This window comes from Panthera uncia (assembly GCF_023721935.1).
Source record: "Panthera uncia isolate 11264 chromosome B3 unlocalized genomic scaffold, Puncia_PCG_1.0 HiC_scaffold_1, whole genome shotgun sequence".
NCBI lineage: Eukaryota > Metazoa > Chordata > Mammalia > Carnivora > Felidae > Panthera > Panthera uncia.
Window position 1 is genome coordinate 20,942,281 of NW_026057582.1, and position 27,843 is coordinate 20,970,123.

The following is a 27,843-nucleotide window of genomic DNA, read 5'->3' on the forward strand; positions in this document are numbered from 1 at the left end:
AGAGAAAGTATCTGGAGAAAATATACATTCAAGATATAATAGCAATCGTTCAAAACCAAGATTCAGCAAATTGTAGAATTATCCAGACTAGACTAAGTTTTTCTCTCAATCTATAAATTATCTTCTTAGTAGTTCAGATGCAACATTTTGCATTTCCTTCTTTGTTTCAAGCCAATAATAACTTATTCATCAAACAACTACTATGTGTCAGACACTATAATGATGCTTTTATGAGATCACATTTAATTTGCATAGTACTGTGAAATAGGTGTGATTTTCCTCATTTTATTGACAAGGACACTAAGACTCAGGGGTCAAGGTAACCAGACTTTGTGGGGTATTTGATGACCTATTTTTGCTCCCAGAGAAGGAGAGCAGAGTAAAGTTTTAGACAAACACCAAGGAAAGATTGTTAATTCAGTTGCTGAAACAAATGAAGCTTGACCATCAGAAGACCAGCGTATTCTTCTACCAGCGTACCACCGTAGAAAACAGCCCTTCTGATTTTTGAAGATGCAGCTTATTAAAGCAGCCATCCTGACCCTGATCCTCCTGCAGTGCCTTAGTGTATATGTCTGTGGGTTAAAGATGTCCTCTGAGTGAATCCGGTTTCCCTTGAGAACTTCTCCTTCCTCCATCAGTTCTTTCATTTCCCCCTGCACCAAAAGCTACCATCTCTGCATGGGCCTCATCATGGGCATTGCTAGGGATGGGTCAGAATTAGAACATGAGCATCTAGGCCTCCTCTGACACCAAGAGGCACACCTGTGAATAAATGCTCCAGCTTTAGTACTTGGACTCTGTCATTGTATTTTGTTCTTAGGGTCCTTTTAGAAATAATTTCTGGGTCTGTGCTGGATTGCATAAATCCAGAGACAGTGCAAGTTGTGTCACTCACTAATGGTGATGGCTAAAATTTGTAAACTGTTTTGTGGCAAGTGGTTTCAGAACCTGTTTACACTCAACAGACAAAAGCCTTCTTCCTTAGTCACAATAATAAAAGCTAAAGATATAATAGCTTCATATACATTATCTCATTTACCAACTACACCCATCAGACTATTAGTCCCTTCTGACATATAAGGATATTGAGACTCAAGTAGGCTGTCTTGTGTTCAAGATCATATACCAGCAAGTGTCAGAATAGAGATTTCTTGGGGACCCTGGGTGGCTCAGTCAGTTAGGCGTCTGACTTGGGCTCAGGTCATGATCTTGTGGTTCACAGGTTCAAGCCCCACATCGGGCTCTGTGCTAACGGCTCAGAACCTGAAGCCTACTTCGGATTCTCTGTCTCCCTCTCTCTCTCTCTCCCCTCCTCCTCTGCTCGTGCTGTCTCTCACTCAAAAATAAAAATAAAGCACTAAAAAATTTAAAAATAATAATACAGATTTCTCTAACTCCAAAGCCTACACTGTGTTGTGTTACCATTTTTTTTAATTCATTAATTTTTTCTTTTTAATTTTCGAGTACAAGCGGGGTAGAGGGACAAAGGGGGAGAGAGAGAGAGAGAGAGAGAGAGAGAGAGAGAGAGAGAGAGAGAATCTCAAACAGACTCCATGCTCAGCATGGTGCCCAATGCGAGGCTATGTTCCACAACTCTGGGATCATGACCTGGGCCAAAATCAAGAGTCTGATATACAAGGAACTGAGCGACCAGGCATTCCAATGTGTTTGTCCCCATTTTTTAAAAAAGGAAATATATTTATAGAAATTTACTCACTAGCTTTGACTCTGGGTTTTGACTGTTTTTGAGAATCCAATCCAGTCAATGTCCAGGAATAGAGATTTGCCACCACTAAGGTCATGCTGAAAAAAACACCATAGTTTCTAAAAACACATTACATCTCAAAAAGATGTAATCCAGAAACGCCTAATGTTACAACTGCATCAGTGCAATATATGTATGACTTGCCAGCTTAGACTCATTTGGAGATATAATTTCTTTGCTTTTAAAAAAATCTCTCTTGTTCGTGTTGACCTGTGGTCTGATTTTGTGAAACATAAAGGGTCCGGGTGCATGATTATTGAGCTGGTTCCCCAAACACTCTTCCAGTTATAACAGTGCTTCTGCAGATTGCCACCCCCTTCCCCCATGCTTCCTACTTAGGATAATTTGATTTTTAGAAGTGCTCATTTAAATAACATTCTACAAAGTATTGTTTGCTCTTCTACTTATATTATCAATGCTCATTATTATAGCTATCAGTGAAGAAAAGATAGTAATTAGACTTAGGCACAGCTGCAGAACAATCTTTGCCTGATACTTTGTTGAAGGTAGTTAATGCTCTCTCAGTTATACCTTTTTATTGTCTGGGGTTTTTTTTTGAGAATGTCCAGATTTAGCTAGATTTCCCCTTCTTCATTTCTCTAGGAGCCAATGAGTTGAAACTGCCATTGTTTTTCCTGATGTAAGTGTCACAGCAGAACCATCTCTGGGATGTCAGAAAGCTCATAGTTTTTGAAAATGGTACTGCACTGGGGTACCTGGGTGGCTCAGTTGGTTGGGCATCCAACTCTTGATATTGATATCAGCTGGGGTTATGATCTCATGGTTCATGGGATCGAGCCCCGTGTCAGGCTCTGCGCTGACAGCACAGAGGTTCTCTCTGTCCCTCTCTCTGCTCCTCCCCCACCTGTTCTCTCTCTCTCCCTCTCAAAGTAAATAAGTAAACATAAAAAGAAAAGAAAAATCACACTGTGGTCATGAAAGAATTGAGGACTGAGTTTCAAGAAGATGAAATTTCTTATTTGCACAGTGTAACTGATCAAGCTATACTTTTGTGGTTAGTGCCACATGAATAGGTAATGTCAATATAGAGAGAATGAAAGAAGGAATCAGTAGAATTCTTTGATTGTAAGCAACAGTAAATAGACTCTGGCTAACTAGAAATTGTTAAGTTTTTTAAAGTATTTTTTAAGTTTATTTATTTATTTTGAGAGAGAGGGAGAGAGAGACTCCCAAGCAGGCTCTGTGTTGTCAGTACAGAGCCCAACGCAGGGCTCAGTCTCACAAACTGTGAGATTGTGATGTGAGCCGAAATCAAGAGTTGGATGCTTAACCCACCAAGCCACCCAGGTGTCCCAGAAATTTTTTTTAAAGGAGAGTTTATTGGAAGGACATGGAGGGGTGAGGGGAAAGGTGTGCTCACAGAATTGAAGGAAAAACTGAGAAATCAAGCTGAAAAGCCATACTCAGGAAGAGCGGGGGTAGAACAGAATTTGGGTCTCTAGTGAGGACTTGCAGGTGGCTTCTTCCAGTGTTGTCATCTTGATGAATGAATAACAGCCATTTTCAGTTTCATTTTTATTTTCCTAAAGAGTAAAATTCCAGAGAAAGTGCTTTGCAGTGGCTTAGCTTAGCACATGTGGCTTCAGGGAGACTGGGGACCTTGCCCGGCAGCCCCACCAGTCAGTCTCTAATAAAGCAGCCCCTAAAAAGCACATTTTAAACAAGACTCAGAAAGTACTAACTGTAAAGGAAAAAATTGATCAACTAGACTACATTAAAGTTACAACTGTTTATCAGTAGGTGAGAGAGTTAAAAGCAAGCTACATCACGAGAGAAGATACTTGCAATACATACATACCTGACTGAGAACTCCTATCCAGAATGTATAAGGAACTTCTACACATCAACTTCTATAAAGCAGCAGACCACCCAATGGAAAAAAAGCCTTGAAAAGGTACTTGCAGAAGAGGATATCCAAATGACCAGGACATGCACAACTTCATTAGGCATCAGCGAAAGCCCAATTAAAGCCACAGTACCTACCATCACGCACCTACCATTATAGCTAAAATGAAAAACTAGACAATATCAAATGTTGACAAGGATTTAGAGCAAAAAGAACTCTCAGTCGCTGCAGATGGGAGTGTAAGTGGGTATGATCACTTTGCATACCCAATGTCATATCAATTCCATACCTAGTTAGGTACCCAAGAAAAACCCACGCATGTATGTGCCAAAAAGCATGTATAAAAATATTCACAGAAGCATTGGCTACAGTTAATTAAGTTTGGAATCTATCAACTGTCCATCAGCCAGAATGGATAAATCATGTCACACCCACACACTTCAATATAGAAAATACAATATAGAAATGCAAAGTAACACACCATATGCAACAAAGTGGATGAATTTCACGGATATACAGAGGACATACTATATGATGTCATTTATATAAAATTCAACAGTAAGTAAATGAATATATGGTGTGAAGAGGCAGGTTAGTGGACACCCTGGGAGGGTGCAGTTAGTGTCTAGAATGGGGCACTAAGGGGCCTTCTGGGGTGCAGACCATGTTCTGTCTCTTGATCTGGGTGTGAGTTGTCTAGGTGTCTTTACTTTGTAAAAACCCATTGAATTGTATTTATTTTTTTATTTTTTTGAAGATATCTGCATTGATGCTTTATTTGAAACAGTTCTTCTGAGTTAGAGGGTTCTTGCATCAGATGAGTGAAGATTCAAAGCAGGGAGAAAAAAAAGGTGCTTGTCATTTTGAAAGTCACAGATAGTTTATCTTTCTATAATTAGATTAGGAGACAAAAAATGATCCCACTATTAGTGGGAAGAAGCTTCTAGGGTCTGGCATTTGATGAGGTAGATATTCAGTTGCTGGGCATTCCCATTGTTTTTCCATGGCAGAACATAGAGCAGAGACTTGGGAATACGCATGCCTGAAGCCAGGTTACTCTTATGTTCCATATGTGTGTTGCCTGCGGGGCTGTTGTTGACACAGTAGTTGGCTGTGCCCCCAGACAACTGGGGGTGCTGCTCTGTTCCCACAGATCTTAATCCCAGTCTTCACCACAAGGAAGGCACTGCCATGTGCTCTCAGCCAGAGTCTCCTATCCTCTAGGGTTCCTGGTTTGGTTGATAACATTCTTCTCAATACAACTTTTATCATCACAGCTTGAGATGTGATGACTGATTTTGGCCCAAGGAACCTGGTGAAGGGACAAGTAGCCAATTGGTTTGTGACGTCAGGATGATTCTTTCTGCACTTGGTAAGATGATAGAGAAACCTACAGGCCCTGATCTGGTGGTTTTTATCATAGGAGCATTGTAATAGCTTTTCAGCGTCCAGGGAATCCATGTATGTTTCTTTCATGTGGGAAATGAAGGCGCTGAATCCAAGTGCCCAGTTCAGACAAGCTCTCCCCACGTTCAGAATGCATTGAACTTTAAATGTGTGATTTATGTTGTCTTTTTTCTACAGGTGTTTTATATTTGAATAAAAATGTTAGGAAAAGAGAAGAGAATAATGAAAGCCCTCCCATTGACACATGCGCTGGAATAACAATGCCTGGGTTTGAATCCTGACTGTCTCTCTCTGACTGTTTGACCTTGAGCAAGCTGCTGCTTTGTGCCTCAGCATTGTTATTTGTAAAAGGGAGGCAATTGCAGTACCTACCTCATTGGACTGTTAGAAGGATTAAATGAGATAATCCAGGTAAAATGCTTACAACAGTGCCAGGTACACAGAAAGCAAAAGTTAACTGTTAGGTACATATATTGTGGAGTCATTTCTCCATGCAGGACGCACCAGGGGAATGCAAAGAAGTATAAACCCTTGGCCTCAAGGAGCTTATAACAATAGTAATTAGAAAGACAAGGTATGTAAAAGAACAAATAACTGACACTATAAGAGGGTACTAGGAAATTACAGATAAGAAAAATCGAAGAATTCAATGGAAGGAGAAATTACAATATGTTAGAGTATTCCAGGCAAAACTCAGAGAGTTGTGAGAAGTCAGAAGAGTGGCTGCCCTTGGAGTGGGTGTGATAAGAAAGCAGTACGAGGGGACTTGTTTCTTCAGCTGGAACTGCTTACATGAATATAAAAATTTTTGATATGTACGCCTTTCAGTATGTGTGTTGTCCTATAGGATTTTGAACCTGGTTGACATTTGACCTTAGGCAAGGTACTTAACCCCTGTGAATTTCATTTTCTTCACCTGCAAACTATACCTAACACCTTCCATAGGGTTGTCAGGAGGATTATTGAATGCGGTGTGTGTAGGACGCCTAGTCCAGGATGGGACAAATATATCATGTATCTGATGTGCTAACTGGGATAGAAGGTGACTGACTGGGACAGATCTTTCCTGTGTTAAGATTTGGAGCCTTTGTTTGGGGCTTATTGCTTTGTTGAGGGAATGACCTCATGTCATTATTGGTGTTGTGAGTGGAACCTGTCGCAGTGTGTCAGTGTGAAAGCGCGGTGACTCAGCTGCTGGGACAAAGGGCACTTCTGCTTATCAGAATCACTGCTGGACAGTTGTCCCACACCACCACTGTCCATTTCCTTTTCCTGCTTAGTCAGAGCCACACCTGCGAGCGAGAGTCAGTGTCTGATCCAGGTGTGTATCAGTAAACATTTACCGAGTGTCTCCTGGGTGTCAGGTGTTGTGGTAGAGTCTGATGGAGTTTGTAGGAATGAATAAAAACAGGGTAAAAAGTAACATAAAATGAAAGATAGGCCTTGCCTTCAAATAGCTTATAGTCTAGTAATAAGATACAAGTTCTTTTTCTGAAAGTCGTTTTTCCCCCTTCTCTCCCCTCTTTGTCCTGTTACCCTCCACTCACCCAGTACATGTTCTCATTTGCACACCCCCCTCCCCATCACATGCAAACCCTTCCCTGAAATTCACCCCGTGTAAGCAGGCTAAAAGCCATTGAACATGGCCTCTATCCAACAAAAGCAGTCAACTCATAGCACGTATCTTTTCCTTGGCTCCCCCCAAATTATAGAGAGCCACGCCTTAGGTTAATTATGATAACAAGAATAACCACTTATTAGGTGTCTGGCACATGCAAAGAATTATGCCAGGCACTTGCCTACATTATCTGTAACTCTCACGGCATCTTGCAGGGCATCATTATTCCATTTTATAGGTGAGGGACCTGAGGCTTGAAGAACTTAAATAATTTGCCTAACATCATCCACAGCCTGCTTGTGGCTGCCACAGAGCAAGCCTGTTGTCTCCCACGTGCCATGCTCATTGTCGAGCTGTTTGCAGTGTTTGCTCTGATGATTAAATAATGTAAACACCCTTCTGAGTCAGTTCATCAGTCAACTGTGCACATATAAACCTATGTGGTTAGGAGAGGTTGGTGCCATGGTCACTCTTGCTGTAATTATTCTACCTTGACCGGATATGTCAATAAAGAGCCACTCAGCCTTGCAAACAACTTCTGAGCTCTTGTTTTGTAAATGCCTTAATATTCAGCAGCGCTAGCCTGCTGTGCCATCGGAAGGGATACTGAGCCTATTTCATGATCTATATTAAAATCTTGGATGCAGGTGCCACAGGAAGAGCCTTTATGTATTGAGAAAATTCTGCCATTTTGGTCTTCCCTTACTAGGCTGTCTCTCTCAGATTAATTGATTTCTTACCACTAGTCTCTGTTCTAGAAATCTGTACACAGATAGGGGTATCTCATGCAGATTAAAGTGAGCATTGCTGTGAGCTGGGCACAGAGGAGACAGTGATAAAGTACATGTTCTGAGTGGTTTTGTACAAAAAGGAACAATGCAGAGTGACTGCTATTCCCACTAGTCCAAGTGTTTTTGGGTCTTGGCTTCTAACCCTGTATAAGCCACTCAAACTAAGATAGCCAACTCTACTTAATCCCAAGTCTCATGGTGTATATTGGGCATAAGTCATGTTCAAACGAGAAGGGAGACCAAAGCCAGCAAATCACTATGGGTTTGGGGTCTAATCTTAAGCTTTTCAAGCCTAGAAAGTCAATCATGTTCTTGTTTTGAGAGGTAAGGCTTTCTGGAGATTGACACACAATTTACAATAGGAGATGTATGTTGGCAGTGTGAGTAACACCAGTTATTTGTTCAAAAACTAAAAGCTATTATAAATTGAGTTTCTTCTGCATGTGCTTAGATCCTTAGGTATTCACAACCACCCCTCAAGTTTCTGAATAGTTACTCACATTTCACAAATATCAGTACTGAGCCAGCATCCCAACCAGGTGGGCTTAGTTCCAAATCTTACACTCTTTCCACTCTTCCTCAGTGCCTGAAAGCATTCTATCTGCTGTTATATTATCAGCTGAAATGCCCGCCCTTTTGCCAGTTTGGCTTCAGCCAACTCAGGCAGAATTATCAGTCATTTTTCATTTTGGGACCACACAGCACTTTGCATAAACCTATGAGAACACTTTGTATTGTATCATAATTGCAATGGCAGTGTCTTACACATTTTTTTTTTAAATGTAGGACCTGTTGCAGTGCCTGGCAGTGTTGTGTAGTGGAAGGACTGAGTTTAAATCTTGTGTCTAATTTTGCTAACATTATATCCTTAGCATGTGACACACCACCTGTTAGCAAACCGTATATGCTCAGTAAATCTTGAATGAACTAATGAATGAGTAAATACAATCTTGGGTATTAGTTTTCCTCTGTGAATCTTTTTCATTATTAAAACTGATGGATAATAGTATCTACTTTGAAGGGTTGGTGTGAGATTAGATGAATCAATGAACCAGGGTAAGTGATGGTGTGCTAGTGACTTTTGAGATTCAGGTAGTGGTTTTAAGATTTATCATGTTGCTGCATGTCTAAATATTTAGGTTTATCATAACTGTAGTCCTCTATTATATGAATATGATGCAATTTGCTTATCCCTTCTCTTATTGATGGATATTTGGGGTGTTTCCAGTTCTTTAATGAATAAAGTTGCTGAACATTCTTGAACAAATCTATCTGTGGACATATTTCTCACTTCTCTTGTATACAAACATGGGAGTGGAATTGCTGAATCATATGTTAGATGAATGTGTAAATTTATTAGAGGCTGCTAAACCATTTTTCCAAGTGATTTTACAACTTTATACTCTAACCAACAACATAAGAGAGTTCTAGTTGTTCTTCATCCTGTAACACTTGATATTATCATGCTTTCCAGTATTAGCCATTCTAGTGGATGTGTGGTATCTCATTGTAGTTTAATTTACACATCCTTGATGTCTAATAACCTTATCATGTGCTCCGTGGCCATTCATATAGCTTCTTTTATGAAGGGCCTGGGTTTTTGGGGGGTTATTTCTCTTTTTATTATTGATTTGTGAGGATTCTTTAGGTATTCTGAATATGTCTCTTTTCAGTAGCTTGCCTTTTTACTTTTTAAGTGATATCTTGATAAATAAATTGATTTAAGAAAATCAACAATAGCCAAAGTATGGAAAGAGCCCAATGTCCATCAATGGATGAATGGATAAAGAAGATGCGGTATATATATATACAATGGAGTATTATTCGGCAATCAAAAAGAATGAAATCTTGCCATTTGCAACTACATGGATAGAACTAGAGGGTATTACGCTAAGCGAAATTAGTCAGAGAAAGACAAATAGCATATGACTTCACTCACATGAGGACTTTAAGACACAGAACAGATGAACACAAGGGAAGGGAAGCAAAAATAAGATAAAAACAGGGAGGGGGACAAAACATAAGAAACTCTTAAATATGGAGAACAACAGAGGGTTACTAGAGGGGTTGTGGGAGGGGGGATGGGCTAAATGGGTAAGGGGCATTAAGGAATCTACTCCTGAAATCATTGCTGCACTATATGCTAACCAACTTGGGTATAAATTAAAAACACAAAATTTAAAAAAATGAAAAAGAAAAATAGATAAATTGACAAAATCAATTATTTTTTTTTTCTTTCATGGTAGTGCTTTCTTTGTCCTCAGAAGTCATTGCTTACCACAGGTCATGAGGTGGGTTTTTTATGTTTTCTTGTAGAAGTGTTATAGTTTTGACTCTCATATAGATCTGTGATCTTTCTCAGTTTAATTTTAGTATATATAGAGAGAGGAAGAGATTAAGGTCAATTTTTTTTTTCCATATGTATGTCTAGTTGCTCTAGAACATTTTATTGAAAAGAACTTTCCCGTTCAATTCTTTGGCACTTTTGTCAAAACCCAAATGACTGTATATGTTTGGGTCTACTTCTAGACTCTCTATTCTGTTCCATTAACCTATTTGTCTTTCCTATCATGCTGTCTTAATTACTGAGTGTTTACAGTAAATCTTAAAATTTAGTAATGTAAGCCCTCCAGAATTTTCTTCTTCAAGATCATCTTGGCTATTGACAGGCTTTTTAAAAAAAAAATTTTTTTTTTAACGTTTATTTATTTTTGAGACAGAGAGAGACAGAGCATGAACGGGGGAGGGTCAGAGAGAGGGAGACACAGAATCTGAAACAGGCTCCAGGCTCTGAACTGCCAGCACAGAGCCCGACGCGGGGCTCAAACTCACGGACCGTGAGATCATGACCTGAGCCGAAGTTGGCCACTTAACTGACTGAGCCACCCAGGCGCTCCTGACAGGCTTTAATAAAAATTGACAGCTTATCCATTTCTACCAAAGGGGAAAAAAAAAAGTCTGGGGATTTTGATTGGAATTGCATTGACTCTATAATTCAATTTCACAAATTTTTCCATCTTATACTTTGACTTTTCAAATCCATTAACATGAAATCTCTCCATTATTTACGCCTTCTTTAATGTCACTCAGCAGTGTTCCATGGTTTTCAAGTATAGAGAGCTTCTGTATCTTTTATTACATTTACTTCTGTGTATTTGATATTTTTATCATATTGTAAATCATAATTTTTAAAATTTCATTTTCCAAGCATGCCTGGGTGGCTCAGTAAGTTAAGTGTCTTACTCTTGATCTCAGCTCAGATCTTGATTTCAGGGTCATGAGTTCAAGCCCCACGTTGGGCTCTGCGATGGGTGTGAACCCTACTTAAAAAATATACATAATAATATAAGATAAAATTTTCCATTCATTTGTTACTAGTATTTAGACATACAATTTGTTTTTAGGTAATGATTTCATATCCTGAGACCTTGCTGTATTCACTCATTACTTCTATGATTTTGTTGATATTTTTGGATTTGCTGAGTACATAATCATGCCACCTATGAAGAGTTTTAACTCTTTATTTTGCTTTTCATTTCCTTTCCTTACCTTGTTGCCATGCATATGCACTCCACTACAGTATTGAATAGAAGCAGTGAAATTGGGAGAAAACATTCAATATTTCATCATTATAATATTAGCTGAGTTTTTTCTTATATATACACCCTTTAACAGATTGAGGAATTTGTCTTCCATTTCTAGTATGCTGAAAGTTTTTATCATAAATGGGTATTAAATCTTCATTTATTGAAATGGTCTCACAAAATATTCTTATACAACACATTATTGTATGCATGTGTAAATAACTTTTGTAATATTCCAAGGAGGTTCAGAGGACTTGCCTAAGAGGACAGAAGTCCAGGCACATATTGTAAGGTGACCACCAGGTCCTAGTACAGTTTTGTGTCCCATGATTCCCACCTGAGTCCTACAGTTAACTATGTTATTTTCAGTTTCCCCTTCATCAACCTTTATAATAGTACAGATGTCTCTTATTTTGATGGTAAAAGTGGGACTTTGGATGCTTTTTATTATTTTTTTCGCTTGCCTGTATCTTCTAAATTTTCTTCAGTGAACATGAACTGCTTGTGTTAGAAGGAAGTTTTTAACCTTTGGTGTAATTAGTGAGATTACAGATTAGTAGACTTTAGACCCATTCCTATCAATTCTTTCTGAAATTATACCCAAGTCACCTTTTAATTTAACAGTAGATAACTAAACTCTTCTTTGTTGATCTTTCTATTACTTAATTTCTGAAGATGTTCATTTTTTCCACTTTCCCAACTTAGGGTTCCTAGATGAAGTTCCCAGCACAATTAAGTTCAAAAGACTGTAATGTAGTAGCCAGAGTGGGAAAATAAACACAAAGAGATCATGCCTGTGTGTGCTCTGGCAAAAGTGTAGATCAGGGACTTTAGCCCTGCTTGAGAATTTAATGACTTCCAGCAGGTTGGTCTGATTCCAGAGTGATTTTGCTCAAAGGTAATTCTTTCTAAACTTTTTTTGTAATATTTGTTTATTTTTGAGAGAGAGAGAGAGAGAGTGAGCATAAGCAGCAGAGAGGCAGAGAGAGAGGAAGACAGAGAATCTGAAGCAGGCTCTGCCCTGTCAGTGCAAAGCCTAATGTGGGGCTTGAACCCTCGAACCATGAGATCATGACCTGAGCCAAAGTCAGACGCTCAACTGACTGAGTCACCCAGGTGCCCTTCTAACCTTGGTTTTAAGTTCTGGCATTTATGTCTATCCAAAACAGTTGGGGATTTGGAATCCTGGAGCTGGAGAAGCCTCTGTGAGACCAGACTGAGAATGATAGCTCTAAGATATGGAATAGGGACTAGATAATAACAGACAGGCTGTTATTTCCAGCTGCTGTGCTTTGTTTTCATGGAACTGGAAGTCATTATCTGGAGAGCCACAAGTCCTTGAAAGTTCATTCCACTTCCGGGAAGTAAGAGTCACTTGCCTGCCAGCAGTTAGAACAGGCTTTTATCACTGGAGATGCAGAGCACCACCCACCCCCCCGCCCCCCCACAAAGCCATTCTAAGTCACTGCCTGGTCAAAATAATCACAATTTTTTTTTCTTTCTAGTCACAGGTTCCTGATACAGGAATGTTTCCTGCTTTTTCTCAATACCTAATGTGCCTACCAGTGAATATTTGTTATTTCCATTGCTTTATGTTGATTATTAAAATTAAAATGTTCATACTAAGCAAAAACAAGACAAACAAAACAAACCTCAAAATGAAGAAATAAGTGCCCTCTTTCTCTTCTTTCATCAGTAATAATGAAAGTAATTTAAAATGTGTAGCATGCCATGGGGTACCTGGGTGGCTCAGTCAGTTAAGCATCCAACTCCTGATTTTGGCTCAGGTCATGATCTCACAGGTCATGAGTTTGAGCCCCGCATTAGGCTCTGCACTGACAGTGCTCAGCCTGCTTGGGATTCTCTCTCTCTCTCTCTCTCTTTCTCTCTCTTTCTCTCCCCCTCTTTCTCTCTGTCTCAAAATAAGTAAGTAAATAGATAGATAAATAAATAAGCTTTTAAAAAAATGTGTAGCTTGTCATATTTTACAAGTGACATGCACATGTCTCGTTTGGTTCTCACAACCCTATTGTGATAGATAGATCAGCTTATTTTTATTATCCTTTTTAAAAGTGAGGAAACTAAGACTTAGAAATTGAGTAACTTGCTCGAGATTAGCTAGTTCTATAGACGATGAGCTGCAATCCTAGTGCTGCTGTACACGAGAGTGGTCAAGCTGAAGGTCGTGAGCTCTGACCTCCTGGGTTCAGATTCTAGCTGCACCACTTACTGGTCTGTGACTTTTGTCAAGTCATCTAACCTCTGTGCTTCAGTGTCCCCATCAATAAAAATGGGAGAAGGTAGGATCTATGTTATATAGTGTTCCAGGATCAAGTTAAAAGTTTCCATACAGTTCTAGCAGGGCATCTGGCATACAGTACACGATTGGGGAGCGTCAGCCAAGCCACTGCTGTTGTCTTGAACATAGGGGCGGTGGTGGGTTATTCTTCCTCTCTCCTTCCAGCTCCCTCTCTTGCCGTAAAACCTCAAGTCTGCTCCTCAAGTCACCAGAGAACTCTAGACACACTCCAGAAGTCACCAAGGTCCATGTGGGGTTAGACAATCCAATCCCAAATGAAATACTTTAAAGAAAAACTAACACCATAAAGATCTCTTTCCATGGCTCAATTTTGCCCTGATTTCTGAAGACAGTTTGTACTTATCTTCTCTTATTCTTAACCATACCCCTCTTATTCTTAACCAGAAATCTTAAGGTGTTAGATAGAATACTTCATCCTCTCTAAATATTTTTGGGACCATTTATTCTTTATTTGCTAACAACCTTTATCAAATGCTGACTCGTGTATTTGCCCCAGTCTGCTCTTGAAGATAGGGCAGAAATTCCTTTGCTCTATAGTGCATGCTGTTGAAAAGTCTTTGAGGAAGCAAACCTCTGTTTTATGTTGTGCAACCTGCCCTATAAAGTCACCAAGGTTCATGCTTTGAAGTGGGCGGATGATTCTGCCTTTATGTCCTCCACTTGACTTCTCTCATTTATGCGAAGACAGGGCAACAGGTAGCCACACATACCAATCTGCTGTGTGTCCAGCTGCAGAGGACACTCGATCTGACACTTAGGAAATGCCCTCAGTGTGGGAAACAAAGGTTACTATTTTTAAAGACTGGAAGGCAGCATGTTTGTCAACATTTCAGCATGTCACAGCCAGGCAAGCTTTAGATTTGAAAATAGAAGCCCTGATCCCATGACCTCATCTCTGTCTACTGAAGTCCCTGACTCTAAATGTCAGTGGGAGTCACATTTACTTCATGAAGCAAATTATCAGCATCGATCACCCTTTATCCAGCATCTCAGTTTCTCATGACCCTTCACGTCCCCTGCATGTCCCCACCAAGGCAGCCAGACACTACATGTGTATACTGGAATTAATACAAACTGCCCTCCAAACCCGTTTAGCATCCATCATGCTCGTCCTAACAGCGTGGTCAGCTACTGCCAACAGCTCCTGGCACGTACTGTCTTCCACACTGCCTGTTTTCAGTGTTGTCCCATGAAAACTCTGATGTGCGAATATTAACAACAACAACAACAACAACAACAAAAGTAGGTTCTAAAACCGTATATGCAGAATACTCCTGACTTTTAGATAGGTGTGTGTTCATGAATGTGTACTTGCACAGTGAGACAACTTGAAGGAAACACTAGAATGTGATGTCACTTACCTCCGGTGGCAGCAAGATTCAGGTGCTTTTGATGGTATGGGTTTCTGCACCATCCAAATTTTCTAAAATATAACTTGTTCCTTAAAATTATCCAAAAAAAGTTAATCTTTATATTACAGAAACAAATTGTTAGTTATATTAGAACTTGGTGACTGGAACAATTCAAAAAACCAGTGTGCTTTAACATGAATTCACATATGAGTGCCTTGGATTCACTGGGCCTTAAATCCCGAGGTGTCCCCCGCTAAGGCAAAGAACACTCAACCCTGGTCCTGTGGACAGGTGGGGAAGAAGTTGATTAGGCGGCATCCATCACTTCAGGATGTAGAAAGGTATGAGTGTGTTTTTGGTCTTCCACTTTCCCTACTCTCAGGTTACTTGATGCCATTTATTTCCTCAGAAATACTGATGGTCTCTGGGACAGTTTTGAAAAGGCTATGACCTCTTTTTTTTTTAAATGTTTATTTTTGAGAGAGAGAGAGAGAGAGAGAGAGAGAATGCATGGGGGAGGGGCAGAGAGAGAGGGGGACAGAGGATCCAAAGTGGGCTCTATACTGAGAGCAGAGAGCCCCATGTGGGCTTTGTACTCACGAACTGTGAGATCATGACCTGAGCTTGTGAGATCATGAGCTGAGACAAAGTCACACGCTTAACTGGCTGAGCCACCCAGGCACCCCTAGGCTGTGACCTCTTTGATCTGATATGTAATCAAGCCTCTCAACATACAGGGTTTTTTTCCTGTTATTTATTTAATTTAATTAATTAATTTGTTTGAGATAGCATGAGCCAGGCAGGGCAGAGGGAGAGAAAGAATCTTAAGCAGGCTCCACGGCCAGTGCGGAGTCCCATGTAGGGCTCAATCCTACCACCCCGAGATCATGACCTGAAACCAAATCAAGAGCTGGATGCTTAACTGACTGACCCACCCAGGTACCCCTCACCACACAGGTTTTGGTATATCTGTAAATAACTCTTTATGCCAAGATTGCTTTTTGCATTTCTCTTTCTCTGTCTAAATGCAATAACTCTCCACCTAGCACCTACTCAAATGGCATGAGAAATTGTAGGACTTATTTGGAACCTAAAACCACCTCATTATCTGAATAATAATCATAGACCTTACCAGATAGCAATTGAGCACTTTTGAATGTTTAGAAACATGTTCATGTGTGTTACTTCATATTTGCTTCCAAACTAGAACAGGGATTATGATTATCCCATGTTACAGATGGGGAGGGAAATGGCACAAAGAGCCTTGCCCAAGACCATAGCAGGTTTGTGGCAGAGCCAGAATTCCAAGCTCGCACAATACCAAATGTCTTTTTCCAAGATGTTCCCCAAGGGAACCTAGACTCTAAGGAATAATCATTATAATAATAATACCAAATATTTATGTAATGTTTGCTGTGTAAACTTTACCTGTATTAACTCAGTCCTTACCACACTTAAGAGGTAAATATTATTATTATCTCCATTTTACAGTGGAGGGAACTAAAGCCTACTACATTTAAGTAACTTGCCCAAGGTCACCATGTTAATAGGTAGAGTAGCCAGGATATGAACCAGGCTAGAGCCACAGTCCACAGACCACTTGACAATGCAGTCAGAGCCTAACTTCTTCCCACCTGTTTATGTCTAGGGTGACCCAGACCAAAGATGACAGCTCTTCAAATAAGAGTCTCAAAATTCCTCCCCTCTAAACTTAGAGTTTGAAGTGTGTCTTATATTATTTCAACAGTAAGAATACTATTCTATTTCCTTGTGAAAAGAATAAGGGAGAATGGAGAGGAGCAACAAAATAGTTTTGCTCAAAAACCAGACAAGTTTGGGGGCACCTGGGTGGCCCAGTTTGTTAAGCATCTGACCCTTGATTTTGGCTGAGGTCATGATCTCGCAGTTTGTGAGATTGAGCCCCGTGTGGGGCTCTGCACTGACAGTGTGGAGCCCGTTTGGGATTCTCTCTCACTCTCTCTCTCTCTCTCTGCCCCCCACCCCCCCACACACTCATGCTGTCTCTTTTCTCAAAATAAATAAGTAAACATTAAAAGAAAAAACAGACAAGTTTGGAAGTTTCTAGAAATTTATATTTGCCATGTTTCCTACAAAGATCTGGTCATTTGTCTCCTACCTGGCTACTAAAATAATTTCGATTGCAAGCAACAGAAGCCAACTTTACTAACTTTAAGTAAAATGAATTCATTCTAAGGATATGATAGTTTACAGAATTAGAAGAAAAGCTGAAAACTCAAACTCCAGGAAGTTGGTGTATCAGCTTTTACTGTGCTACATAAAAACCACATTGAAAATTAGCCCCCCGCCCCCCGACACACACGCATACCCAGCTCCCCAACAATCATTTGTTTAGCTCAAGATTCTGCACATCCACAGTCCGGGCAAGCTTGAGCAATTCCTAGTCTGTGCCAGGCTAAGCTGTTCACCATAGGAGCTCACTCATGGGTCTGCAGTCACTGCCTGGTTGGCTAGGGTGCCTTGCATCTCCTCCACATGGTCATTTATCCCCCTGCAAACTCACTGCATCATGGTCTTGGGGTTCCAAGTACAGCAAAAGAGGGCAAGCACTGTCACACAAGCACTTTTCAAGTTTCCGTTTGTGGTGTATTTGATCCTGACTAAAATGAATCCCATGTTCCAGCTCAGAGTCCACATGGAAAGGGACTGCCCAAGAGCCTGGAGAGAGGAAAGAAGAATCTGAGGCCATTTTTGCCATCTCTCAGAGATGGTCAGAAATCTTGGCAACTTTAAGCATCAAGCCAGCAAGAACTAATATGCAGGCTCTTCAGGGTGCCTCTATCTGAATAACTCAGCTCCCACTACTTTCCTGTGCTTGCTTCAGTCTATTCAAGATTTCCAACAAGTATCTGACTTTGCTTGGGTCATATGCACCATGGATGGGGCACACTGAGTGAAGATCCATGAAGACTTGAATGGGGCAGGGGGGGGGTCTGATTGTGAAGTGGTTACCCAAAATAGGGGGGTGGCGGTTGCAGGATAGGTAATTCAGTATTTCTTCCATCGGTATTGTTGACTCCATTGATTTTGTCCTTCTGCTCTGAACCATGTAGGTTGAATTTTCCTCGGGGCTTTATTGAGAGCAAAGGTAACAGTCGCAACCTGTTACTCGAACAACAATTAAAACATTTACTTTGAAGACACTTGCTGAGCTGGTGATGTCCTTGGCACTGACCAGGATCCCACAGACATCTTCCTGCCATTGCTATTTATTCCCTGGGCACCAAGAGTGTAAACAAGAAAGGGAAATGAGGAGACTGGTGTTCTGATATTGAGGTCACACAGTCTTTGGCCCTGGCATCGACTCCAACAGTTATTTATTTAGGTCAGTTTCATAATTTCTGCAGAATTGGAAGACTGTTTTTAAAACTTTCTAGAAAGCAGGGAGGAGTGGTGATGAAGTCATATTTAGCATGATTCTAGGCAAGAGGGAAAACCTGAGATAGGTTGTTAGCATGACTACAGGAGCGCTGGGGTATTTAAGATTGAATTATTGCCCAAATAATAGAGTTTAAGGGAATAAAAAATCTTCTTATTTGGCAAAATACTTCTCTCTTTGGACTGATAACCAAGACCATTTTTTTTCTGGTTACAACAGCCCACTGTTATAAAGGACAGGGAAGAGGTGATATCCTTGTGTGTATGTGAAGTCATGCTAAGTATTTGAAACATGCCTAGTGCACCATAACAATTTTCTCCAAATGTTTGGTCATGTTTCTCCAAAGACTTAATCATGAGCCTCTAATATGTGTGTGTGTGTGTGTGTGTGTGTGTGTGTGTGTGTGTGTATTGTGTGTGTATATATATTATAAATTTATTTATATATTACAAACATACTAGGTATTTTAGTAAATGTTTTATAACATATAAACAAAAATTAGAAATGTTTAAAGGATGGGTTAAAAAGTGAACAAAAATAGAGGTTCTGATGTTTTCTTCCCACACCCCAGTGGATCATTCTGGATACCTCCTTGAGTGCATTCCTCTCCACTTTGAGGATTACTTGTCCAGAATACAAAAGCATTTTAGACCTGCCCTACAATTACAAAGGCACTTCTTTGTACCGGAGGAATAATAGAAAGTTGGATGTTCTGTCTTGACCAAAGTGTACTCAAGACTTAACATTTCCCTCATGTGATAGACTAGTGCTGCTGTTTTGTAGTCACAATGACTTTGTGAATGCAGACCCTCAGATCCCTTATCATTCCCAAGCCTTTGGGGATTTATCTATGCAATGATTGTGGAAAGATTTGGACTCAAGGAATCATAACCTGAGATATTCTTCTCTCTCCATCCCCCTTTCCATTTCTTCCAGTTTTCTTCCTCCTTTCCTTCTTCAGTCTCCCCTTCAGTCTCCATCAGATTGATAATACAACTTCAAAGGCATTCTCTCTCCTCTTTTCCTTCCCTCTCCCTTTTGCTTCCTTGAGAATTCTAATAATATTTACATATTTTTATTGTGATAGCTAACATTTATTGAGCTGAAGCCCAGTTAAATGCAGTGTCCGTTAATGATCTCATTTCCCCTCACAGTCCTGTTAAGTGGGTACTGTTATTATTTGCTTTGAGAATTGAGAAATCCTGCAGTTTAGAGAGGGTTAAGTAACGTGTCCAAGATCTCATAGTTTTCTAATGGCAGAGCCTGGACGAACTGACTCCAGAGCCCAAGCTTTACCCTTTTCTGTCTGCAGTGACACAAAACAGGCAGTAGAGACCAGCGTGAAGCCAGGAATTCAATCCATCATTAGTACAAACCACTTTAAAAAATTTTTAAATTTGTTTAATGTTTACTTATTTTTAAGAGAGAGAGAGAGTGAGCGCGTGAGTGGAGGAGGGGCAGAGAGAGAGAGAGAGAAAGACAGACAGACAGACAGAATCTAAAGCAGGCTCCAGGCTCTGAGCTGTCAGCACAGAGCCCTACACGAGGTTCAAACCCACAAATGGTGAGATCATGACCTGAGCCGAAGTCGGATGCTTAACCAACTGAGCCACCCAGGGGCCCCTGGTGCAAACCACTTTTAAACCAGCCTTTCCTTGCGAGCCTTGTGTCCACCCAGGAGATGCTGGTGTATATATGCCAGATGGTGGGAATGCTGTAACAAGTCAGGAAAAGTACCAAGTGTGCAAATCATCTGGAAATAACACTTCACTGTTTGCCTGCGGATTATCTACCTCATGAGGGCCTCTGAAAAATTTGAGATGTTCAGAAATACAAATAGAGCTCCGCCAGCTAGAATAAATTTATTGTCATGCTAGAAATTAGTTGCTCTCCTGTTTTTCTAAAAAATTACCTTAACTTGTTATGTTTACAGTTTGTAAGTTTCATCTACCCTCGGTCTACATAAGAATGTCTCCTTCGATCTTGATAACTAAACAGGAGCTGGATAAGTACTGAAATGAAATGAAATTACCAACTCCAAATTCAATTGAGAAGAAGTGGCTTACTGCACACAGGAGCTGTTGGTTATTTCGTTACTGTCATTGCTGAAAGTCCACATGAAAAACAATGAGCTTTGGGCAATATGGGTGAAAAGGGAGTGATTTACAGAGATTTTTTCAGCTATTGTCAATTGCCCTTAACCTTTCTGTGGGTGATCTTAGACTGGCTAGTGGTACCCCTACCACCAACAGACCTTTAGAACTTCTCCTGGAAGCTGTGTTATAGCCGAGCAGAGTTAACACATGGAAGGAAGGCTTGATACAGACTCCGTCAGAATGCCCGCTCTGCTCCTCATCCCCAGCACACATGTACCCAAGCAAGCATCTGTAATACTGTGTGAGAGCCCCCAGCTCTGTTCCTTTGCCCTTATCACAACCCCCCTGTTGAACTCACCGGGTCAACCTTGGAGAAGTAACAGTCCCCGTCACTAAGACTCAAGTGGGTGGTTGCTGGGGTCTTACCTCACATGGTAGCCGGATGCATAGTGAGTAAGGATATGGGGTCACACATGAGTGACACATCCACAGTGGCAGAGGGACAGGCGGTCCTAATGACTCAGCTATCCTGGTCACAGTAAGGGCATGGGCACTGTAGGCTTGAGACTCTTTCAGGACATTGTCCCAGTGGCCCTGCAGGTAGTCCTTGTCCTGGTCCCCACCTCTGACACTTCCTGGGTATGCAAACCATGCTCCACTTAGAGTCAGGATGGAGACCCTCTTTTTTCCTTGCCGTTCCCTTACGTTCTCCCTTAGAGTAACTTATGGATGCTTCTCCTCTTTTAAGCTCCTAAACCAAAAGAACCTTTTCTACTTCTCATCACACCAGAGATGAGTTGTTGTTGTTTTTAATTTCTATTTGAACATATTTGACGCATAAGGTTACATTCGTTTCAGATGCGCAACATAGCGATTCAATTTCTCTTATACCTTACTATGCTCACCACAGTGTAACTCCTATCTGTCACCATACAATGCTACTATAGTACCATTAACTATATCCCCTATGCTGTGTTCTTTGTTCTCGTGACTTACTCATTCCATTACTGGAGGCTTGCATCTCCCAGTCCCCATCATTCATTTTGCCCCTCCCCCCCGCACCCCTTTCCTTCTAGCAACTATCGGTTTGTCCTCTGTATTTATAGGTCTATTTTTGTTTATTCATTTGTTTTTTAGATTGCACATATGAGTGAAATCGTATGGTATTTGTCTTTCTCAGTTTACTTATTTCACTTATCATAATACCTTCTGGGTCTGTCCATGTTGTTGCAACTGGCACAGCCTCGTCATTTTTATGGCTGCATAGTGTGTGTGTGTGTGTGTGTGTGTGTGTGTGTGTGTGAGAGAGAGAGAGAGAGAGAGAGAGAGATTCCTTATCTGTTCATCTGTCTGTAGACACTTAGGTTGCTTCTAGATCTCAGCTATTGTAAATAATACTGTAATAAACATAGGGGTGCATATATCTCATCAAATTAGTGTTTTCATTTTCTTTGGTTAATACTAGTAGTGGAATTAATAGGTCATATGGTAGTTCTATTTTTAATTTTTGGAGGAACCTCCTTACTGTTTCCACGGTGGCTGTACCAATTTACATTCCCACCAGCAGTGTGTGAGGGTTACTTTTTCTCCACATCCTCACCAATGCTTGTTATTTCTTGCCTTTTTTATTTTAGCTATTCTGAATGGTATAAGGGAATAACTCATTGTGGTTTTGATTTGCATTTCGCTGATGATTAGTGATGTGGAGCATCTTTTCATATGTCTGTTGGCCATTTGTATGTCTTCTTTGGAAAATGTCTATTTATGAGACCATAGAAGAATTTTATGGTCCATTAAGCAGAGCTTCATTGCCCATTCAAAAAGGCTTAGACTCTAGAAAGTCCTTTGTTCACCCCTCTTTGGTGTGCTCAAATAGTTGAGGAAGGAAATACAGGAGCTTTTTGCTATGGCAATGACAAATAAATAAAACACAGGTTGGGTTCTCAACAGGCCTTATTACTAGTTAAGTCTTTGATATACTTCAGTGTGTAAAATATTAAGAGATTAAGTTATAAAATGGAATGTTGATTTTTCAATTTGTTATAGATATTGGCATCTATCCCTGTTCCCTGCCTATGACCTCTGCTGGGGAACTGGAGTGACTCTCTCAGACAACAGCAAGGTATTTTGGTAGGATCTCTGCCCTGACGAGAGTTGAAGAATAGAGTCTTCGTCTAAGACAACATGAGAAGCTGATATTAAGCCAGGGAACCAGTAAGCCAGTTGAGTGGAGATTTAGTTGTTAGAGGAAAGGAGCCAAAAGCAGGGATCCAAAGGTTGAGTACCAGTGAAGTGGGGGGTGATAACACAGAAACAAAAGTTTAGAACCAGAGAGAACAGATTCACCAGGAATACACAGGTTCCTGGAACAGTCATCAAACTTAAAGTCTGATACTTGCTTTTCTGAGCAAGAGATGATATATGTTGCTTTTCTGAGCAAAACAGAGATGAGGAGTGTTGGGTGAGCTCATCTTGATAAGCAGGGGTGGGGGGAGTTGGCAGAGCAATTGAGTACTGCTTCATAGGTCCTCTTAGCAAATAGAAACCAGAATGTAGTGTCAAATGCTCCTGCTAGGAAGTCTGTCAACTAGTGGTGAAGTACTAGTTTGATGAATTGGCTTCTTCACTTTGGGGATATCCCTGACCAGGTAACTTTACCAGCACCAAATCATCCTGTCTCCTGGATAATGCTAAGGACAAATGAAGAGACTCAAAAACCCTCTGGCTCTCTTTATCAGTGTATTGTGATGACTAAGCAGGTCTCAGCTTGTTTATCCAAGTTAGAAGCTCCGTTGATAAGGTTCAGATGACTAACTCTTTTCTCACCCTTACACATTCACACATCAGGGGCTGACATCACCTGACCTTATGCCCAGAGGCTTCTTTGTGTAAATGGATGTAAATCCTTGTTTAGTTAACTTCTTTTCCCCTACTGAACAGTGCTCCCAAAAAGCTGTGTGTCAAGGTAACTGTTGCCCATCTCAAAGGCAGTGGGAAAAATTAACCAGATTTTAGCTTAGAGAACAAGCATTAAGAAAATAACAGAGGTAGTGAACATTGAAAGTAGGACTTTGTAAATGTTACCTTGGGTACTTTACTTAAACTTCCTGAGCCCCTCAGTCTTCCCAGCAAAATGAAGGTCAAGTTTTATTATTTCTAAAATCTCTTCAAACCTGAAAATTCTGTGGTCCTCTTTTCACTTTCTAGATCATTCCACAAATATGTAATGGCCTGCTGTGCACCTGAGGCTGCTTATATAGTTTTAAGTATATGCTCTTGTGTAATAGTGACTGCTGTCTCATCTTGAGAAAACGGCAATAATCTAAGAATATTTGTTCTTGCCTCTGCAAATAAATTCAATGAACAGCGCTCATTTTTTGCATCTGTCATTGCATGAACAAATTAGGTTAACAAATGGAGAAAGAAGAGGGCGGAGTATCTGCTGTATTCAAAATATAGAAACTTAGTCTTCCCCCATAGTTCTTACTTTTTCTTCGGTTTGGTAACTTTGACTACCATTGCAATCATTTAACTGAGTCTTTGGGGCACTTAAAATAGATTGTGGTCTAGCATTGAAAGAATCCGCCGTGTCTTTTTTGTTGGCATCAGTAAAGACATTAGGAAGCTCGTAGGTACTAGCTAGCTCTCCCAGTGGGCCAAGGAGAACCTGATTTTTATACATGGCTTTGGTTTGGCAGCAGCCCAACTCATAATAAAAGTAATTTGGAGGTAGCAGGTGGAAGAGATAGTAATTAAAATTATGCTGGATTTTTGGCTTTGGTTTTATTTTAATAAGTCAATAAAATGAAATTCTGGATGATAGTTAATTTTGTTCTGAGCATAATTAGTTTTTGCCTGTTTCTTACTGAAGAAACTTGCTGGTTTTTTTTTCTTTCTCTCCCCTCATTGTTCTCAGTACCAACTACATCAGTCATAAGTGTCATGGGAAAGATCTAACTGCTGCTTTATCAACATGGATTACAGCTAAACTGTTCTCTTTCTCTAAGGTTAATTAGCAGGAGTGCGAAGGATGTATTTTGACCTTTTACTATTTATCTTGTAAGCAAACAGCATTTTCTTAAAGAATACAGATTTAATATTTTTTAAATCACCTCTTACCCCACAGGAGACATTGGTTTTCACATCAAAATATTTTGAAGTATTATATTCCAGTGCTTTTTAAATATATGTATACTTTATATCATGAAAATGTATCCTTCTAGTAGGAGTAGTGATAGCAGCTAACATCTACTGAACACTTATCATTTATTACTTGCCAGGCACAATTCTAAAATCTATATTAAATTTTCCCAACAACCCTGACAGGTAGGATTTAATATATTTTTTTAATGTTGTATTTATTTATTTTGAGAGAGAAAGAGAGCATAAGCAGGGGAGAGGCAGAGAGAGGATGGGAGAGAGATAATCTGAAGCAGGCTCCACACTGTCAGCATAGAGCCCGACACGGGGCTCGAGCCCACGAACCTTGAGACCATGACCTGAGCTGAAATCAAGAGTCAGACACTTAACCAACTGAGCCACCCAGGAGCCCCAGGATTTCATATTTTCTTAATGTCATAGATGGGAAGACTGAGGTGCAGAGAAATTTAAAAACTTGCCCAAAGTCACATGGCTAATGTGCTACAGGTACGGAATTGAAACCAAGGCAGTTTGACTCCAGATTGTAGGCTCTTGTTACTGTTCATGCAAAATGTATGTCATAATCAGCTTCTGTGTGAATAAACATGTGTCAATAACATTTGCTTAATAGCTGCATGGGATTCCATTTTAGGAGCATAATACTCGATATAAACAATCCTCCATCGCTGGACATTTATGTCGTTTTCCAATTTTTCTGATACAAACATTGCTGTGATAAACCTACACTAAATGTATCTCTGCATGCATGTATTGTTCTTTCCTTACAATACAGTTGTACGAGTAGAATTTTGGGGTCACATTTTTGAGACTTTTGTACAAATTTTCAAATTGCCCCCAGAAAGATTTTTTTTAACTTTCATCAGAGTGTAAGTTTCCTTGTGTCACCAATAATGATTATTATTCTTTCCAAATTTTTGTCTCTATGACACAGAGAGAATTGTATTTATTGTTTTATAAAAAGGTTGAAACTTCTTTTTTTTCCAAATAGTTATTACATATTTATATTTCTTCATTAGTGAATTATTCCTTTTTAAAAACATTTTTAAAATATTATTTACCTGAGAGAGAGAGAGAGAGAGAGAGAGAGAGAGTGCAAGCAGGGGAGGAACAGAGAGAGAGAGGGAGACACAGAATCCAAAGTAGACTCCAGTCTCTGAGCTGTCAGCACAGAGCCCGACACGAGGCTCGAACCCATGAACCACGAGATCGTGACCTGAGCCGAAGTCAGACATCCAAACAACTGAGCCACCCAGGCGCCCCTCCTTTTTTTTTTTTTTTCCAAAGTATCTTTATTTTAAGAGAGAGACAGTGTGAATGGGGGAAGGGCAGAGAGAGGGAGAGAGAGAATCCCAAGCAGACTCCACACTGTCATCACAGAGCCCGATGTGGGGCTCAAACCATGAACCATGAGACCATGACCTGAACCAAAACCAAGAGTTGGATGCTCAACCACCTGAGACACCCAGGTACCCCATGAATTGTCTGTTCTTATCCTATTTTATTTTACTTTATTTTTGTAAGGGTGTGTCATTTTTATTAAGAATACACCATACTATTATATGAAGGACGTCAAGTTTTTGTCATATATGATATATGTTTCCCCAGAATTTTACATACAGATAAGTTACTTTTTATATGTGAAAGTCTCAAATAATGTAATAAAGAGGTTTTAATTAAAAGAGACTCAGAAAATATATGACCTAATCTTTGCAAAAACCATTGAAAATCTCAGTGATAAATGACAGAAAGTTAAGAGCTTACAAATAGAGAAGTCAGTGTTAATAAGGGATAGTTTTTCAAAGTAGTGTTTGTCAGTCCTTGGGTTTGCCCCAAGAAATGCTTTATTTTCATGTGAGCTAGAGACACTTTTGCTTTTCATCTGTAAAAGTATCTTTATTAAGACTTTTTTTTATAAATTTATTAATTTTGAGAGAGAGAGAGAGAGAGAGAGAGAGCACACAGGGGAGGGGCAGAGAAAGAGGGAGAGAGAGAGAATCCCAAGCAGGCTCTGCACTGTCAGCACAGAGCCCAATGCGGGGCTTGAACCCTGAGATCATGACCTGAGCCAAAACCAATAGTAGGATGCTTAGCCAACTGAGCCACCCAGGTGCCCCTAAGACATTTTTTATTTAATAAATGATTTTGTAGGGAAAAAAATCTCCAGACGTTTGACCTATGTCCCACTGCCGTGCCAAATGATGGATTTTTTAAAGCAGTTTGTAATCACGGGAGATGAAACTGTCAAAGGAGAGAATATTTTGTAACAAAGTCTTTTAATACTTTTCAATGACCATCAAAGAGAATATAGAATCTCTAGAAATTAATTTAATTAAAAACTTTCCCTCCAGATTTAAAGAAGATTCATTTAAATTGTATCTTAAGTCTAATGCTTCAAAACCGTCTAGGACTTTGTGTGATTTTAAATAGCTTCATTTAAAAAGAAATTTATTGTAAGAAAATTGTGTCAAGTGGAGACAAAGCCTCTTTTTTTTTTTTTTTCCACCCCCCTTCTTTTTTGGCTTCATAGAGGAAAATGAGAAATGCTATTTTGGAGACAGGATTCCCAGCAGAAGGGAATCCTTTGGCAGCAAGAATAAAAACAGCTTTGGCAGAAAAGCACCCTTCAGAGGAAAAAGACTTGGGCTTGTTTAAATGAGGGAGTGGTCATGAACCCCAAGGCAAAAAGGATATCCCTCCACAGGGGCTGGGTCAGTATCAGGCTGTTTGGGTGGGAGCACTAAGGTTACAAAAGCTCCTTAGAGTGGCTTCAGAAGAAACTGATGTTTTGAGATGCAACCCCAGTTGTCTAGGGAGGATCAGTTACTGTTCCAAGGAAGTGATTGTATTTTACTCTGGGCCACACTGTTCCCTTTAGCCTTCATTATGATAACAGTAGTAGTTGTTGCAGTAATAGTAGTAATAAGGATAATGATAATAATGATAAATAATACATAAATCCTACAAACCTGGGTTTTCTTGACCCCTTTCCCTTCATTTTTTCAGAAAATAAAGCACACATCTACAAAAGTGTATTAATGATTAATTTGAAGGGAAGTCTCATTTTTAATTTTAAAATGCTTTGAGGGACACCTGGGTGGCTCTGTCAGTTAAGCACCTGACTTCGGCTCAGGTCATGATCTTACCCAGGTTCATGGGTTTGAGCCCCACATCGGGTTTTGCACTGACAGTGCAGAGCCTGCTTGGGATTCTCTCTCCCCTCTCTTTCTGCCCCTCCCTCACGCTCTCTCAAAATAAATTTAAAAAAAAAAAAAAGATGAATGACAAGCAGCCATCCCACCACATGTAATTCTACTTCCATTTATGTGCAGCATTACTAATTTGGTTTGGTCGGATATGATATTCGTGACAGTTAAGGGAAGTGGTCAGAAAACTCAACTACTTGACTCAACCACTGAGCATCCATTTCTCTTTCATGCCACATTACTGGAAATAGAAACAGT

General features: G+C 40.0%; 1 protein-coding gene and 1 pseudogene across 3 annotated transcripts in view; one reads left to right on the plus strand and one right to left on the minus strand.

The window, feature by feature from the left end:
• The window catches only part of STON2 (stonin 2), a 144,688-nt gene that overhangs the window by 105,616 nt on the left and 11,229 nt on the right, over nucleotides 1-27,843 (plus strand). The window lies entirely within an intron of this gene.
• Nucleotides 3,602-5,326, minus strand: LOC125909292 (gametocyte-specific factor 1-like; annotated as a pseudogene).